Raw genomic sequence first — 17,859 nt, forward strand, 5'->3', positions numbered from 1 at the left:
TGTGAAAGTTGGATAACGGGCCATCCACATTCGGCGTTGGTAGATTTTTGCTAATTTTAACGAAAAAAAAAACTGAATGTTTTTCTCGATTTGCGATCAAATCATTAACCCGTTATCGTAGAATCAAAGTTCCTGGTGATATGCTTGTGTGATTTTTGTCGAATTGCTGATAAATATTTGAATTTAAATTAAATTATTTACCTTATTTTTACGACTTATGACTTATTTTTATATTTCTAGTTACAAATGCCGTGCAAGTTGGAAAATTGTTCAAAGGTCGATAGAGTCTACGTTATCAAAATTCAATTGAACTTTTCGAACCATGTTTTACTACCCGTTCAGGCATTCTGCTTTTGTTCTTGTAAAATTCTTGCTGAAATATTTTTAAATACCCAAAATTCCAGCCTTTATTTACAATATTTGTTTTTTTTTGCACTTATCCCATTATTAGTTCATTTTGTGTAATTGTTTGTCTATCTGAACCCCCAAAATCCCTTCCGATCGCCCCGTTTATTCAATACACAGCAGTCACGAAATACTTTGCTAGTGATCAATTCTTGTTTGAACTCAGTCACATTGCTGCCGGCGTCTCGGATGCTCTATATGAGCCACAGAAGTAGCCACGGCACTGAATTGTCAAACAGCCACTCTACAGCAGCATTAATCCCCTTCCCCCAGAGCGTGGCGAATTGTAGTGGTGCGAAAACGGCAACTCACTCGGAGACGCGGGCTGAATGAACGGATTGGATGAGTCTGTCTGTGCGCGCGCGCGCGTTTCTTTTGGGGAAGCTTCTGCTGGTGCCCTCCCCGAGCGTGGAGAACTGCCGTGGCTGCCGTCGTCGTCGCGGTCAAAGGCAATCGAACGAGAGCGAAAGGAATAGTAGCCGAGTGCCGTACAACGGAAAAACAACGGTCGCAAACAAAGCCGTGCGCGCGCTGCTCAAATCTATGGTTTTATAAAATTAAACAGTGATGCTAATAATTACGTTATTTCAAGATTAGCCCTGCTGCGATAGACACGCGGATTCGTTTTTTGTTGTTGTTGCGAGTGTGCGCGATTCTGCTGCTAGGATAATCGACTACTGGCTGGGTGGTGTCTCGAGGGCGGTGCGATAATTGCTGGTGAAATTAAACGGTTTCTAATGGCCATGATACAGTGAGCGTGCATGTGAGTTTTTTTTCTAAACAGTGTTACAGTTGCGAAAACGAAGGCAGTAAATAAAAGTTTATGAAACAGTGTTAAAGAAGCATAGCTGCTGCACGATTTGCGATTGGAGTATTTGCAGATGCACACGCTGCTGATCTAGATTCTACGCGAGCTGTGGAAGGTCCTTGGCCGGTTGCAGACAGGCTGCTGGTGTTACACCGCTAACGATTGAGGTTACAAAGAGGCACGTTTCGTGGATCAATAGCTATTACAGAGACGGTGCTGGAAGAGCCTTGGAGGTGAGTGGTAGAGCGGTGGATGCGTTCCAGGGCGGCGTGACTGGTTTGAAAAGTGGTAGGTTTTACAGTCTGGAGAATAAACTATATTGTGTTAAAAACTACCATCGAATCGTTGTGCAGTCGGGTGGTGAAAATGAATAGCGTTGTGTTAAGCTTCAATTGAATGCTTTCAAATTCTTACACCCACGGATAATGGAATTATCGCAAAACGTGCTAATTCAATGTAAACTGGTTATTTATGGTGTCAAAACGCCAAACTTTTAAAACAGCCTTGGTGACTGCTGAACTGCTTTGGACTGTAATTTGCCCATCCGATTAAACCAGTTTGCTTATCATTGGTGTCTGATTTTTTTTTGCAGTTTTGATTATGCAGTTGTAAATTATGCAAGTTATTCAGTGAAAATTTTTGGAGTTTTCAATGTCAGTGTTACTGCTAATCCATTATAAAGCTGATCTGAAGAATACAAGTGGCTTCGGGTTCACGACTTCTGCGGTCAATAACATTACGTTAAAAAAGTGTGTTAGCTTTCAATTTACATTCTTACTATTGAAGAGAAAAGAACACTCTTGTTTTGTCGTGGTTTTGGTGAACAGACAAGTTTTGTTGGAATACCGGCTTGTACAGCCAATGAGGTTTTCATTTTTGATAGCGCCTCGAAGAATTTCAGACATTTCATTAGCAATCTGATAATATCATCGAAGCTCCAGCCGTTACTGCCGTTAATACTTTAAAATTTTCCGCCTCTAAAGAATTTGTCAACTTTTGCTTAAGAAGAATAAATTCATCGTTTAATCTTGAGCTTAAACATTTCTAAACACTTTTCACTTTCTACCGATCTGAGCAGCTTTTATCAGTTTACATTTTACTGATCTCAGTCAAAGCATTTTCTATTTTATTTCTCAGTGATTTACGGTTACTTCTCTCAATAGGTAGCAAAAGGGTAAAAAAAAGTGAGAACAACAAAAACGTCCGGACAATGCCACAAAAGATCAAAACTACTGGTCGCACGGTCCATACAAAAAAAAACTTTTTGATCCCCTATTAGTCTGGATTTCGAAAAAACCATAGGGCAAGTACTAGATTACCAAAGCATCGGGGTCGGGTATCTCATACGAAATTGTTACGTAAACTGGGTAATTTTTCACAGTTTTCTAACATTCCCGTAATCCTAGAAAACCGCTAGATCAAACCGCTAGATCATATCTAGAAAACTGCTTCCAAGCAGTGTTATATAAGAGCACTCTATCTTAGTTTGAACCAATTAAATCTGGTGTACCGCAAGGTTATAATCTTGGCCCGCTTCTGTTTTCTGTCTTCATTCGTGATTTGTCTTCCGTAGCACTCACCAGTACATAATGTTTGCTAATGGTGTTCAGCTTTTCTTATGCGTTTCCGAAACCATTTGCCTTGCTGAAATAGCCAAAACAATTGATCATGACTATTGCAACGTTTGTGAATGCTTTTGCAGAAATATGCTATAAATAAATTTTCCAAAACTTAACCTCTCTTGATAAACAAATCTAGAGAATCAACTGATTATATTTTTGTCCATACGAATGGTAACCCAACTGAATTTGTGGATCATGCTAATATAAATAATTTAAATTAGGATAGTGGAGTTAATTCTCAGAGGTGAAAAATCTGGAACTGGAATCTTGAAGAGGCTTAATCCTGTTACTAGACACCTAGATTCGCCAGTTAAAATCCTTTTTTTTTAATTCGCAATTTGTGGTCCAATTAACAAACTTTATGTCGCTTTCAATGCGTGTGTATTGAAAACCTTTAGTGAACAGTAAGCAGCACAACTAGGTATTCTTGGAAGGAAATACTTTTTTTTCTTCGATATAATAAAAATAGTGAATAAGCTGAATAAATAAGTAAAACGTGATGAACCAAGCTCATACATACGATAAACAAACCGTTTTGACACGTTAGTGACTCCATTGTGGTGTCATATACTTTTGGTTGCATAAAAATATTTGATTTTGTTCCAAAAATAGTCAATAACAGGAAAAGTCATTATAATCAGGATAATTATCGTTTAATCAAGAGTTCAAAAAATCACAAGGGTTGTATGCAAACCGTAAAGTTGACGGAGAACTACCTCAGGTTGTTTTTTACCTTAGTTGTGTTGAATATGTTTGAAATTTTATGCAAAAGAGGAGTTTAGGTACTACAAATAACATATTTTGATACAATTTCGTATTTTTCTATATAATTTTGATAACCAAATTAAATCTGAATGAGTTATTATAACAAAACGTGTAATGAAGTAGGTCTGAAACAAGTCTAACTAACTTTTCGTTTTTATCAAAACCTGTTGTTTCTAACAATGTTTGTTATTATATTGCTCTATATACTATCTTATTTTTTTAGAAAGCTGATATATTAGTAACAAATTTTGATATGTGTTTGATATTAGTAGAATCATTTCTGTTATAATTTCTGTTATTTTAATACTTAACGGGACCAAATTGAAAACACAGCCTGTAAGGTTTTTCCCGTAACAAACTAACAAGTTGTGTTACATTTTTGTTTTTTTTTTTCTGATCGGGATGGAGCAAACACTATGCAGCGCAAAAATATTTCAACAGTCAGAGAGCATACAGATATGAATGACATTTTACTTTTAATTCTAGCACAAAACAGAAAGTATTAAATCTCCAATTCATTTGTTTGGTTGTCCTGGAAAGGACAGTTTGTTGTTAAGTTTAAAATTTTACTGCACCTCTGTTCTACCCCGATGTTGGCTGGAATTATGGTGAATTTACGTACAATGAAAGCATTAATTCGTTTTATTGCATAGAACAAACCAGAATATTTGAAAATTTTGTAAAAATTCGATTCAAAATATTACCAAATTTCAATGAGGTACTCTGTCAACAAAGTAGAGGCTGTTTTCACACTATAAATCAGGCAGCCAGCAGAAATGTTGTAGGCCAGAAAGTTGAATGCTTGTGTAGTAGCTGCTACTACTAACTAAGGATTGTCCTAGTTGCTGTCCAGACCTAATATGACTAGTTGGAGCAAAAGCAGGCTCTTATATAGGCCAAATAGTAAATTTCCGATTCAAAACAATACAATATCGCACGCTAGCCTGCGGGGTTAATGCGGTCTCGATCAACTAGATTACTTGAGAGAACTCCTTATCGATATTGTTTCCGGCACATTTTGCATATTGTAGGATAAGAACAACGATACACCGTGCCCCAGTGCTAAGCCGGGAAAATTTCAAGCTCGAAAAGATCCTCGATCTGATCGGGAATCGAACCTGATATCACAACCGTGTGGGGGAGCTAGCCGACCGACGTCGCGAACCACAGGACCACGAGGATCACCTGAAAAAATTGAATTGAATTTCAGATTCTCTAGGTCTTTAATTCTGTTGACCGTGTCAGGGAAAGCAATTATTAAACGACTAATCAGATCATTCGTAACCTGTATTTCGACAACGATCGATCATTTTTAATAGGACAGTTGTGTGCATAATTGTATTGTATTGCATTTTGTCAACAGATAAAATTCTTATTAGAGCTTGACAATTTTAAAAGTTTGATTATGCGTTTAAATTTTGTCTGTGGCAAAGCTATAGCTAACAAAAGCTATTGAGTGTTGCTTATTGCTGAAGGAAAAGAAAATTCAGTACGTTTTGAGGTATTTTAGATGAAGTGTAATGAATAAACGAGAAAATATTAACCATTCAATTAGGTGTTACCTTGCGCTATACCTGACAGTGAGAATAAGGTATTCTGATAATAAATTGGAAAACTGTTTTCGCGAAAAATTTGACGGCTTAATAAAATCCATTAGATCCTATTTGATGTAAGAAAAAATTCTATGGAAATGGCCAAAACTCAACTATTACAGAATTGAGTTCATTAAGCAGACAGTGTGTGCAGTAGGGAAAGCGAAAAATAAGCGAACCGAAAATATGATACAGATTTGGAAAAATATTCCGCATTCCGACGGGACTTGAATCCGCAATCTCCCTGTCTCCGGCATGGTGTTTTGACCAATTAAACTACGGGGGACGGTGGTACCTGTTCCACAATCTATATGCGTATCACATTCCACTGCCGACTTATTCTATTGCTCATCCCAAACTGCACATACTGCTGTGCAAGCTTTATTTATAGACTGAAAGGAATGTCTCATCACACACAGAAGAATCAGCTGATGCTGACAACTCTTATAGACCTGTGTGATAGAGACCAAAGTCAGTCTGAGTCGTGCTTGTAAGTGCGACACATCAACGGAAGGTGCTTCGTAGGGCTAAATTTTCCGAGCTAAATTGTTAAAAATAGAAATTTAGTTCGAAGAATATTGCAGAATTATTTACTTTTTCCAGTTTCGGTTATGTTCGTTTTTCAACTAGGTCTAGCATAAGAATTATGATAGCTAGCTCAATTCTGTTGCCTTCGTTGAAAAGCTGAGAAAATTTCGTAATCAATAGTGTCTTAAAAACGTCGGATTGAAGAGAATAAGAAGCACTAAGAAAGGAACAATTGTGAAATCACATGTTTTTTAAAACTAAACAGCAATTTTCTTATTGAAATGTGTGATAAACATAAGTTTTTTTGTAAACTAAATAAAACCTTCAAGTCTACTCTACAAGTTGTTCTTTGACACCAAGCATCTAACTTTTTTAGTTAAGCTGCTTTTTCACTTTGAAAGTAATAGGAAGCAATAGGTAGGATTTTTTTTTTGTCAAATAGTGTCCTCACCCTTAAAGGATTTTAAGTGAGCTTCTCAACATCCTGTACTTTGAATGCAGGCATTCCAGAACGTTAGTGTTTTGTTAAAATGAGGCAACTTTTCACTGAAGGATGTGCCGGCTGATGTATCTACTACCGCACAAAAGCAGTTTTTTACTAGAATCTGTCTTAGTCGCTGTTCAGAACTAATGTGCCTAGTTATGGCAGAAGCAGTCTCTTATATAGGCTAAATGGTACATTCCCGATTTACTAGGTCTATAATTCTGTCGACCGTGATTGGAAAAGTAAGCATTAATCAGAGGTCAAATTTCGTGTTTAAAACAAATTCAAATTTTCTGCATTTGAACGGATGCAAGAAAAGAAGGAAATCCAGCTTTCAATTGACTTATTAGTAAACTTTTGACGTAGACATCATTGGTTCCGTCGCTTTGAAGTCGGTAATTTCGATGTCCGCGTAAAGGAAAGCCAAAAACTATCAAAGATTCTGCTTTGGAATTGCTTGATGAAGATCCATGCCAGACGCAGGAACAGCTTGCGTCGGTATTAGGAGTTACCTGCTGTGCGATTGCATGCTTTTTCAGAATAAAGTTGCTTTTTTTTTAAAAAAAGGAAGAAATTTGTTGCCCACCAAACAAGTGAATGAAAAACTGCAGATAAATTTTAATGCACAGGACTATCATTAAAGACAATAAAATGAAAACAAGATGATTTCAAAACAGACTTTATCACTAGAAAAATTTATTTGATTGAAACTTTGTATTTACTGCAGGACATATAACTTTTCTTCAGGTATTTGGACTATTTCGACTGAAGAATAATTGTATAAAAAAGAGTATCCCGATGTCACCAATTTTACATGGTGAAAATTTCGTTTTTTCAAAGGATTTATTTTCTACAACTCGTCCATAGCTAATATTTGAGTAGAGATTAAAGCTATTGAGATACAAATTTTCAAATATTTTACCCACTATACCATCTTAATCGATTTCAAAAATAAGCTTTGCGTTAAAATGGTCTAAATATGTGTAGAAAAGATATGTGTCTCCTAGAAGAAAATATATATACAAAGTTGCATAAGATTTTTAGTTTCAAATTTCGGCGTTTTCAGGACGATTTAGACAGTAATGATTAAAAATTGTATAGCGATTATATTTTATTACATAAAATGAAAGAAATTATGGATTACATTGATACTTTCATATGGAAAAATATGGAAGACCATTTTTGTGCACCTTGGTGCCTCAAGCTAGCTTGAACGTACGTTACAAGGCCGCGGAATAAGACTCTTCTGATCTGGCACCAACATTTACAGGAACAGTCAAAAAGCTATAATGTATATTTTGAGTTTGTGGTCAAATTTGTGTTGACAAAAAAACGAGAAAAGTAATAAATAAAACCTTTGAGCTCAAACTGGATAAAAAAATATTATCTTTAACCGTTCTTGTGAACTGTAGTGCTCCCAGCTAAGTTGGAAGTGCGCAAAGTCTCCAGAGACTTAAATGAAGTTTCCCCGTTAGAATACCTAGAAGCGACCAATTACTCTCGTCCTGTTGTCGTACGTCCGAGCTCGCTAAGACTCCAAAATTTACGAACATTTCATATTTTTCTAGTTTGGGCTCTAGTTCTAGTTTTGAACCATTATACAAATTTTATTACAATTTAAAGAAAGTTGTCATATATTTGTTCTTGATTGATATTATTCTATTTGGAGCACCATGTCGAATTTTTGCCAATATTTGTTAGATAGATATCTGTAACTGACATTTTAAAACATACATTTTAAAAAACATTTTGCGTTTTAAAATATATTTTGCTCATTTAATTATCAGCACAAAATCAAGACAATTTATATTTACCTTTTTCAATTTTTTACATTTTTGTTAAGAATCAAAAAGTCAACAGAACCTCGTTGACATTCGCAAAAAAATATCCCTCTGTGTTAATTGAGATAATGGACAACATTTACAATTTTAATATAATTAACTAGTACCAACTCACACCAACCGAAACTTGAAGGGCAGCAAAAATGACAAGCATTTAAGGGTGCGTTACTGGTAAGTGGTTCGTAAATAAATCACTCCCCGTGTACTTTCCCGCAGGTCTTTCGGCGTGCCTCTCTCTTTGATACATTTTCGGGGTAAATGGCCCACATGAAGCCATTAGAATTGAGACTGCCATATATACGAAAGTGTGCTTGAAGAGCAGAGGTTCATAATAAAAACATATTCCCACGATAAATCGGAAACGAACGCTCTGCCCCGTAAACGCGCTTCACAGTGTCTGTCACTGTGACGGTGACTGGGAGAATTCCAGTTATTTTCCGCTACTCGATTTAATGTCCTGATTTTCCATCATTCCATCGTAATGTGTCGAGATCGAGATTCCCCCGGCGTCGTCCGGTACACTCCCGGCCGTGTCCCGGCGGAGCGTTTTAGTTGAACCCATCATACACGTTATTACTGTAGCTGTCTTCATCGCTTTTGACGATAAAAAAATGAAATGAATGGGTAAAATATGATCAAGGGTGACAGTGATAAAAGCTTTCCTTCCGCATGATCCTTCCACTGCGCAACATCTTGCTCTCATCCGGTCGAACATGGCTTTCCCCTATCTTATGAGTTGCCTTGCCGCTTTCCATCAAATGGGGAGGCAAACTTTAAATCAATATTGGCCTTCGAAGCATGGGTGGATGATGACAGGCAACAGACGGTGAGAAAATTTGAAGAGTATTTTAGCTTTTAGTCACGTACGACCAGGGCAACAGGATTAAAAATTCGTCTTGGTGTGAGATGTTAACATATTTTGTTTTTGGCATATTCCTGGTATTAAAAGCGATTTCTTTAGAAACTTATTTTCCACCATATTTCCCTTGTCGCTCCATAGTGTAATAGTTTCGTAGTTTTTGAGTGAATCTGTAACAGCTTTTTCGGCAGGATGTTTTGATTCGAAGACGGAGTGACGAATGGTGCGAACTAGGACGCCGAATATATTGATCTACAAGGACACAAAAGTGACGCTTCCGAACCCGGACCGCCCGCCGTCGAAGAGCGACGTAAAGCCGGCGAAGGAAATTAAATGTAATCGAAGAAATTAATTTTAATTCAATCAATTGAGCCGAGCAGGCAGCAAGCGACACTGGGCACTTTCGTGATGAGATTGTTTTTCCGCTCTGGGCGATTGACTCATGTCTGCGTGGGAGAGGGAAAGGAAGTGAAAGGAAAATTCGTAGAACGTGGCTTTCGCGTGGGAAGGCTACCACCCGACACATTTTCAGCTAGATTTGATGTGTCGAGCTAATCGTTCGTTGATATTGCTGCTGCTGGTAGGAAATTTATTCGTTTCTGATTTTCATAAAATCACTATCGAACGGACGTTGGCAGTTTGTTCCAGATGGGGTGTTGAGAGTCGAATGGTTTGTTATTTGGAACGAATGATATCGTTTCGACTGTCGCTTTTTTAATTAGCTAATTCATGTGAAGCTTCAAGTTTATTGTTGCGGCTGGGTACCCTATGTCTAATCAACAATAGACGCGCCGCTTCAATACAACTGATCCACTTCCCCTGTCAAAGTGATTGTCATTGCTGATCGAAGATCATACTGTGCGGTAGCGAAATTATAGTTTCTTAAATACGTATTACTTATTACTTAAACACCTATTAATGGAAATTTATTAAATATTATTAGGCTAAATCGTAAGTTCTACATAAATACACTTTTAATGTACTTAACATGATAAAAGGAATGCGCTTAACCTAAAACACATGCGGTATTCTATAGGCGAATCACTGAAAATTGTAAAACACATGCGGTATTCTATAGGCGATTCACTGAAAAATGTAAGTGAAACAAGATATATTTGAATTGATTTTCTAAACGATTATATTTTAGCTTAAAGCTTCGTATACAATAAATTAGTTGCTAAAGAATTCAGTGGACTTGGTTCATTCCTTTGAAATCGCCGGAACAAAACCTTTAAGAATTTTCAATGGAAAATACAGATGCATCTCTCGACGTCAAGACACGCGAGCGAAGTAACATTAACAGTTGCATAAACTGCGACCGGCCCGACTCTAGTGATGATCTTGTCCAGTGTGATGACTGCAAGGACTGGTGGCATATGTCTTGCGCTGGAGTATCTAAGTCGGTGTCCGAAAGACCTTGGAGTTGTCGAAACTGTTTACCCGTTAGCCTCTCTTCCCACACCACTACGTCTAGTAAGAGAGCCGCACAGCTACAACTAAAACTTCAACTGTTGGAAGAGTAACAAGCTCTCGAAAAACGTCATCTCTTTGAGAAGCAAAAGCTACTGGAAGAAGAGTTAAGAGATGTAAGCGATTCGGCAAGTAATCGAAGTAGAGCTCGTATACACTCTGACATCAGAACGATTCATCAGTGGCAACGGGAATGTATCGAAAACCTGACTGATATTAACGGAGTACAGAAGTTAGAGTCAGAGAAGCAAACGGTGGAGCAGGATGAAGAACGGTATGGAGATGACTTCGAAGACGACAATGCCAACTCAGCGCTACGCCAGGAACAATCGAAGTCGACGAACAACAAACCGTGGCTGAACTCAACAGCGCTCCCCGATCCGAGATCGATAAAAGGAAATCAGGAACATTTTATAGGAACGATACCTGATCCAAAGACCGTTAGTTGGGACCAGCAGCAGCAAATCAAGCCCTACAGACGATTTTAAAACCAAAATTAACTCGGCGCGATCAGCAGCATTATGGCGCGATCCCTAAAATCGACCCAAAACAACGAAAGGTAGATGAGCAAAGAGGTAATGTCTTCCCCCCGATGCCCCATGTAACCCGAGGTAAGCCACCGTGTTATCCAAATGAAAGTCATTCAACATATACTGATAACTCCCTCCAACAAATGATAAAACAATTTGGCTCCCTTGCGCCATCGGCCCCCTTTTCGGGGCGCGATACGAAAACGCTACCTACGGTAAACAACTCTTGTCCGACGTTTGGAATAGAGTCATCTCGTTCCAAGTTTACGCAATCAGCAGGAAACGTTCTCTCGTCACTAAGATTTCCCATTATCGATCAGTTTACACCCTCCCCCTCGCAGTTAGCTGCCCGGCAGGTCATGCCACACGATTTGCCCATATTTTCCGGAAACCCGGCAGAGTGGCCGATTTTTATAAGTAGCTTTGTCAATAGTACATTAACCTGTGGGTTCAATAGTTCCGAGAATCTCGCGCCCCTGCAACGATGTTTGAAAGGGCCCGCGTACGAATAAGTTCCTCACGTAATCGATACTCTTCATCTATTGTATGGGCGACCTGAATTATTGATTAATGCTTTGCTACAAAAAATTCGCAGTGTTCCAGCACCGAAACCGGAAAAGTTAGAAACCATTATTGATTTCGGCATAGCTGTGCGCGGCCTTTGTGACCATCTGGAAGCTGCCGGACAACAGGAGCATCTCTCCAACCCATCTTTACTGACGGAGCTAGTAGAAAAATTGCCTGTGCACACTAAGATGGAATGGGCAAATCATATACAGCAACACTCAGTGGTTAATCTTCAGACTTTCGGCGATTTTATGCTAGGAGTTATCACAGCAGTTAGCAGAGTCACGTTGCACGTTGGTGGATGTAGCGGAAATCAACAGAGACCAAAAGGAACCGTAAACACCCACGCTAGTAAAATTGAAATACATGACTCAACGCGCGAAAATGAACGGATGTGTACTTGCTGTCAGCAATTTGGGCATCGATTATGGGAATGTCCATTGTTCAAATCGTACACCGTAGACAACCGATGGAAGTTTGTACAAAATAACGGCCTTTGTCGAAGCTGTCTACATATGCACGGCAGGAGAAGTTGCAGGAATGCAAGACAATGCATTGTCGAAGGATGCCAATACCGTCACCACCCGATTCTACATTCTAATCGTGCAAGTAATCAGGTTAACCGTGGTTCATCCACAGCATAAAATTATACACATCAACAGCAGGAACAAACTCTTTTGTTCCGTATTATCCCGGTCACGATTTGCGGACCTCAAGCTACCTTTGCTTTCCTAGATGACGGATCATCCCTTTCGTTGGTCGAAGATAAACTGGTGGAGCAACTGGGAATTGACAGTTGGACGAAACCATCGGCCTGAAATGGACCGGAAATGTAACCAGAGTTGAGCCGGATTCGAAACAAGTGCAGATTAAAATTAAAGGAAACAATAGTCAAAAATTTTTCACACTCAACGATGTTCGTACCGTAAAAGAACTTACTCTACCCGAGCAAAGTCTTTGCTTTGAGAATATTTCCCAACGCTTTCCTCTTCTCAAAGGTTTACCGATTAGCAGTTATGAAAAAGCAAGCCCTCGTTTGTTAATTGGAGTCAACAACGTAAATTTAATCGTTCCAATACAAGCGAAGGAAGGCAAGAAAAATGAACCTGTAGCAGTGAAAACCAGACTGGGGTGGTGCGTTTTTGGTGGTAACGACACGGGAGCTACGCCTGTTTTTAATTACCATGCGTGTGAGTGCGCGGTTGATCAGAAGCTGCTTGATGTTGTAAGAGATTACTTTACGCTTGAGGATACAGGAGTAATACCGCTGCAACAACTGGAGTCTGAAGAGGACAAACGCGCAAGAAAAATATTGGAGCAAACTACGGTCCGCGTTGGTGACAAGTTTGAAACGGGATTACTCTGGAAATACGATCACATAGAGTTTCCGGACAGCTACAGCATGGCGGTGAAGCGTTTCAAATGTTTGGAGGGTAAGATGAGTCGAAATCCGGAACTAGCGGCCAACCTGAGGAAGCAAATGTCGGAATACCAGCGAAAGGGCTACGCACGTTGTGCGACAGAAGATGAGCTTAAGTGCGGGGATCCGAAGCGAGTGTGGTACCTGCCATTGGGTGTGGTGACAAAAAAGGGAAAAGTTCGCTTAATTTGGGATGCTGCGGCCAAAGTGGATGGAATATCGTTGAATACCATGCTGCTTAAGGGCCCAGACCAGCTCGCTTCACTGCCGGCAGTATTATCTCGATTCAGACAGTACAAGGTGGCAGTTTCGTCCGATTTCAAAGAAATGTTTCACCAGATATCTATACGGGAACCTGATCGCCATTCTCAATGATTCCTGTGGAGGAACGATCCGACGGAAAATTTTGGGATCTTCTTAATGAATGTGGCCACGTTTGATTCAACCTGTTCGCCAGCATCGGCTCAACATATTAAAAAAAAAACGCTGAGGAGTTCGCTGATCGTTACCCACGTGCAGTGGAAGCGATTTTGAAAAACCACTACGTGGATGATTTCCTCGATAGCTTCGAAAGTGAAGAAGAGGCAGTGCGCGTGTCCACTGAAACCCGATACATCCACCAGAGCTTTGTGCTGCGAATCTGGTTGTCGAATAGCGCTGCAGTATTGAACGGAATGAACGTGGAAAAGCCCTTGGATGCCAAAGATTTCTGTCTCAACCCAATCGAAGAAAGCGACCGAGCGTTGGGCATGAAGTGGCTGACAGTACGTGATGAACTACAATTCTCAATCAGATTGAAAGCTGAAATCCAACAGCTGATTGATAACAAAGAACGACCCACTAAACGACAGATCCTGAAGTGTCTGATGGCCATCTTTAATCCGCTGGGTCTTTTAGGCATGTTTCTCGTCCACGGGAAGTGTGGCGTGCCAGTTTGCAGTGGGATGAGAAAGTGACGGATAAGATCTATGAATCCTGGACCAGATGGACTGGTTTGTTTGGGCAAATTAGTGCTCTGCGAATACCACGATGCTACTTTCACGGTGCAACGAAGGAAACGTATAGTTCACTGCAACTTCATGTCTTCGTAGATGCTAGTGAAACTGCCTTCTCTGCCGTGGTTTACTTTAGAGTGATGAGACTAAACGGGTCAGCAGAAATTTCGTTAGTCGCCGCCAAAACTAAAGTCGCTCCTTTAAAGCCGCTTTCAATTCCACGCTTGGAACTACGCGCAGCGGTTTTGGGCAGCCGCCTCATGACGTTTATAATAGAAAACCACTCCGTAGAAGTGAAACAACGATATCTCTGGAGCGATTCCATGACAGTGCTTGCCTGGTTGCGAGCTGACCATCGTCGGTATAAACAATACGTTGCGCATAGAATCGGTGAGCTGCTTTCCACAACTGATGTAGCAGAGTGGAAATGGGTTCCTAGCAAATTAAATCCTGCCGACGCAGCCACAAAGTGGGGGAAAAATAAGTGCTCTGATTTCACCGACGTTTGGTTCAACAGGCCGGAATTTCTTCGCAACCCTGAGGAGAGTTGGCCGCAACAGACAAAGCTTCTATCCTCTCCAGAAGAGGAGCTGAAACACTGCTACGTGATTCAAGAACCCCCGTTGCCAGAATTCATAGTGAAATTTAACCGTTTCTCAAAGTGGAACCGATTATGGAGAGCAATTGCGTACGTGCATCGCTTCGCGGAAAATATCAGACGCAAACGTCTTAAGCAAAAATTGGATTTAGCACACCTTACGCAACATGAACTACAAAAGGCAAAAAAAAACACTACTATGCGGATGGTGCAGTGGCAGGTGTTCCCCGAAGAAATCCAGTAGTTTGTATCAGTTGTCACCAACGTTGGATGAGTACGGAGTAATGCGTGTAGATGGAAGGATTGGAGCTGCACCTCATGCATCGTTTGATGCTAAATATCCGGTGATGCTTCCACGAAAGCATCTTGTGACTAAGTTGATACTGGAAAATTTGCATCAAACGTTTTGCCACGGAAACTCAGAAACAGTGGTGAACGAGGCTCGACAATTATATCACATCCCTAGGCTGCGGGCGGTCGTAAGGCAAGTAGCTGCAGCATGTCAGTGGTGTATCGTGATGAAAGCAACTCCGAAAGTACCTCGGATGGCACCGCTTCCTGTGGTACGATTGTCGTCATTCACTCGACCGTTTACGTACACCGGTATAGATCTGTTTGGTCCATTGCTAGTGAAAGTTGGAAGAAGTGTTGCAAAGCGTTGGATCTGCTTGTTCACTTGCCTGACTATCCGTGCCGTTCATGTCGAGGTTGTCCCCACTCTTACTACCTCATCTTGTGTGAAATCTATACCACGATTCGTCTGTCGACGCGGTTTACCTGCCGAGATTTATTCGGACAACGGCACTAACTTTCAAGGTGCCGAGCGATTACTACGAGAACAACTCACAAATATACAAAACGAGCTGGCGGAAACATTCACTAACTCACATACAAAATGGGTTTTCATACCACCCGCGGCACCCCATATGGGCGGTGCATGGGAAAGGATGGTGTGATCGATTAAGTCAGCGATGCAGATGGCATATAACAATAATCAAAAGCTGGATGACGAGAGATTTTTTTTTTTATTCTAATTAAATGTAATAAGATAAAGGCCCAATCGCAGAGAGCATAACGGGGCCGAAGTAATTATTGGAGTAGGGAAAAGCCTGCTTGAGTAAAATTAATAAATATTTCTCCTCAAACAGGCATAAAAACCCTCTCATCTTTCATATACAATAATACAATTATAAATAAGTTACAAATCATAAAACACAATCTTGATAAGTATGGTTCCTGCAGCTTCAAGAGCCAAATATATTTTCGGGAACGTCTTATTCCTGGTTAAGCGCGTAAATAGAATCTGAAATGAAAACAAAAGTGTACTAAATAGGAACATCAATTGATTTAAGGAAGGAATATAGAAGACGCATATATGGGAAATCTAAAATTGCTAAGACATCACGAACAGGGACATTTGGTTGTTTATTCCGAGCTTTAAGAGAATTTTCTAAATTGGATCTAGCTTCACGATATAACGGACATGACCAAACAACATGTTCAATATCGTGGTAACCCTCGCCACAGGTGCAAAGGTGATCCTCTGTGAGTCCTATACGACGAAGGTGAGCATTAAACCAGTAATGATTGGACATAAGCTGAGACATCATACAAATGAAATCACGACTTTCGTCCAATTTGTGGAACCAAGGCTTTAAAGAAACTTTAGGAATAATTGAATGACACCATCTTCCTAGATCTCCATTGTCCCAAGAGTTTTGCCAGTTCATGAGCGACTCTCGACGTATAGAACTAAAAAAATCATTGAATTCAATAGGTCTTTCATAAATGTCACCATGTACCGTACCGATCTTAGCTAATGAATCTGCCGTCTCATTGCCCTCAATCAAAGAATGAGAAGGGATCCATACTAATGTAACCTGTGATGCGATTTCGGATAAAGTACTCAAATGGTCGCGTATTTTATTAAAAAAATACGAAGAACTCTTTATACTTTTTATCGATCGGAGAGCTTCAATAGCACTGAGGCTGTCCGTAAAGATGGAGTAATTGTCTTTAGGCAAATTTTCAACAAAACTTAATGTGTACTGAATAGCAGCCAGCTCTGCGACATAAACAGAAGCAGGGCTTTCGAGTTTGTAAGCGACGGATAAATTATTGTTATAAACACCGAAACCAGTAGATCCGTTGAGAAAAGAACCATCGGTATAAAATGAATTATTACAGTTTATATTTTGATATTTTTCACGCAATAGATTTGGAATCTGTTGTATACGTAGTTGATCAGGCATACTACGAATTTCATTTAACATTGATGTATCAAAAAATAGGGTAGAATCAAAGGTATCTAATGAGTAAATATTATTTGAAGGAAATGAAGAAGGGTTGAGACATGTAATTGAAATAAACAGTCATAAAACGAGTTTGAGATTGAAGTTCAACAAGTCTTTCAAAGTTATTTATTATCATAGGATTCAAAATTTCACTTTTCACAAGAATGCGAGAAGTGATAATCCAAAAACGATCTTTTAAGGGGAGAACGCCCGCTAACACTTCTAAACTCATCGTATGAGTTGAATGCATACAACCTAAGGCAATGCGTAAACAGCGATACTGTATTCGTTCAAGTTTTATGATATGAGTTTTTGCGGCAGAACGGAAACAAAAACATCCGTATTCGAGCACTGATAGAATTGTAGTTTGATAAAGTTTAATAAGGTCCCAAGGATGTGCTCCCCACCATGATCCAGTTACTGTGCACAAAAAATTAACTCTTTGTTGACATTTCTGTATTAAATATCGAATATGACTTTTCCAAGTGCATTTTGAGTCGAACCATACGCCAAGATATTTATGAACTAAAACTTGAGTAATGGGTTCACCCACTAACATAAGTTGGAGCTGAGCTGGCTCATGTTTTCTAGAAAAAACTACATATTCAGTTTTTTCAACTGAAAAGTCTATACCTAGTTGTATTGCCCAATTGGATAAGTTGTTCAAGGTATCTTGTAAAGATCTTTGTAAATCGGATGCCATGGGACCTGTGGCAGAAATCACACTATCATCTGCAAATTGTCTGATAGTGCAATTTACCAAACAGTCATCAATATCACTCACATAAAAATTGTAGAGCAGTGGACTTAAACATGAGCCTTGTGGAAGACCCATGTAGCTAAGTCTAAACGCTGACAAACTACCATGAGAGAAATGCATATGTTTTTCTGATAGTAGATTGTATAAAAAATTATTAAATTTAGGAGGAAGACCTTTTTGATGAAGTTTATCAGAAAGAACATCTATAGAAACAGAATCAAAGGCTCCCTTAATGTCTAAGAATACAGAAGCCATTTGTTCTTTTTGAGCAAATGCAATCTGGATTTCTTTTTTTTTTTTTTTTAAAGGGGGGATTTGTTA

The 17,859-nt window shown here is 39.4% G+C and overlaps 1 protein-coding gene across 3 annotated transcripts in view; it reads left to right on the plus strand.

Moving 5' to 3' along the window:
- The first annotated feature begins 759 nt into the window (after positions 1–759).
- The window catches only part of LOC129731093 (uncharacterized), a 108,515-nt gene continuing 91,415 nt past the window's right edge, over positions 760–17,859 (plus strand). The window contains exons 1-2 of one of the 3 annotated variants that reach the window (XM_055690851.1): positions 761–1,168; positions 1,238–1,446. The gene's annotated coding sequence lies outside the window, so the exon portion shown is untranslated. Of the gene's footprint in view, positions 1,502–17,859 lie in introns of all 3 variants that reach the window. The other 2 variants (XM_055690852.1, XM_055690850.1) reach the window with 2 other exon arrangements.

Source organism: Wyeomyia smithii, chromosome 3 (assembly GCF_029784165.1).
Source record: "Wyeomyia smithii strain HCP4-BCI-WySm-NY-G18 chromosome 3, ASM2978416v1, whole genome shotgun sequence".
In the NCBI taxonomy this organism is placed as follows: domain Eukaryota; kingdom Metazoa; phylum Arthropoda; class Insecta; order Diptera; family Culicidae; genus Wyeomyia; species Wyeomyia smithii.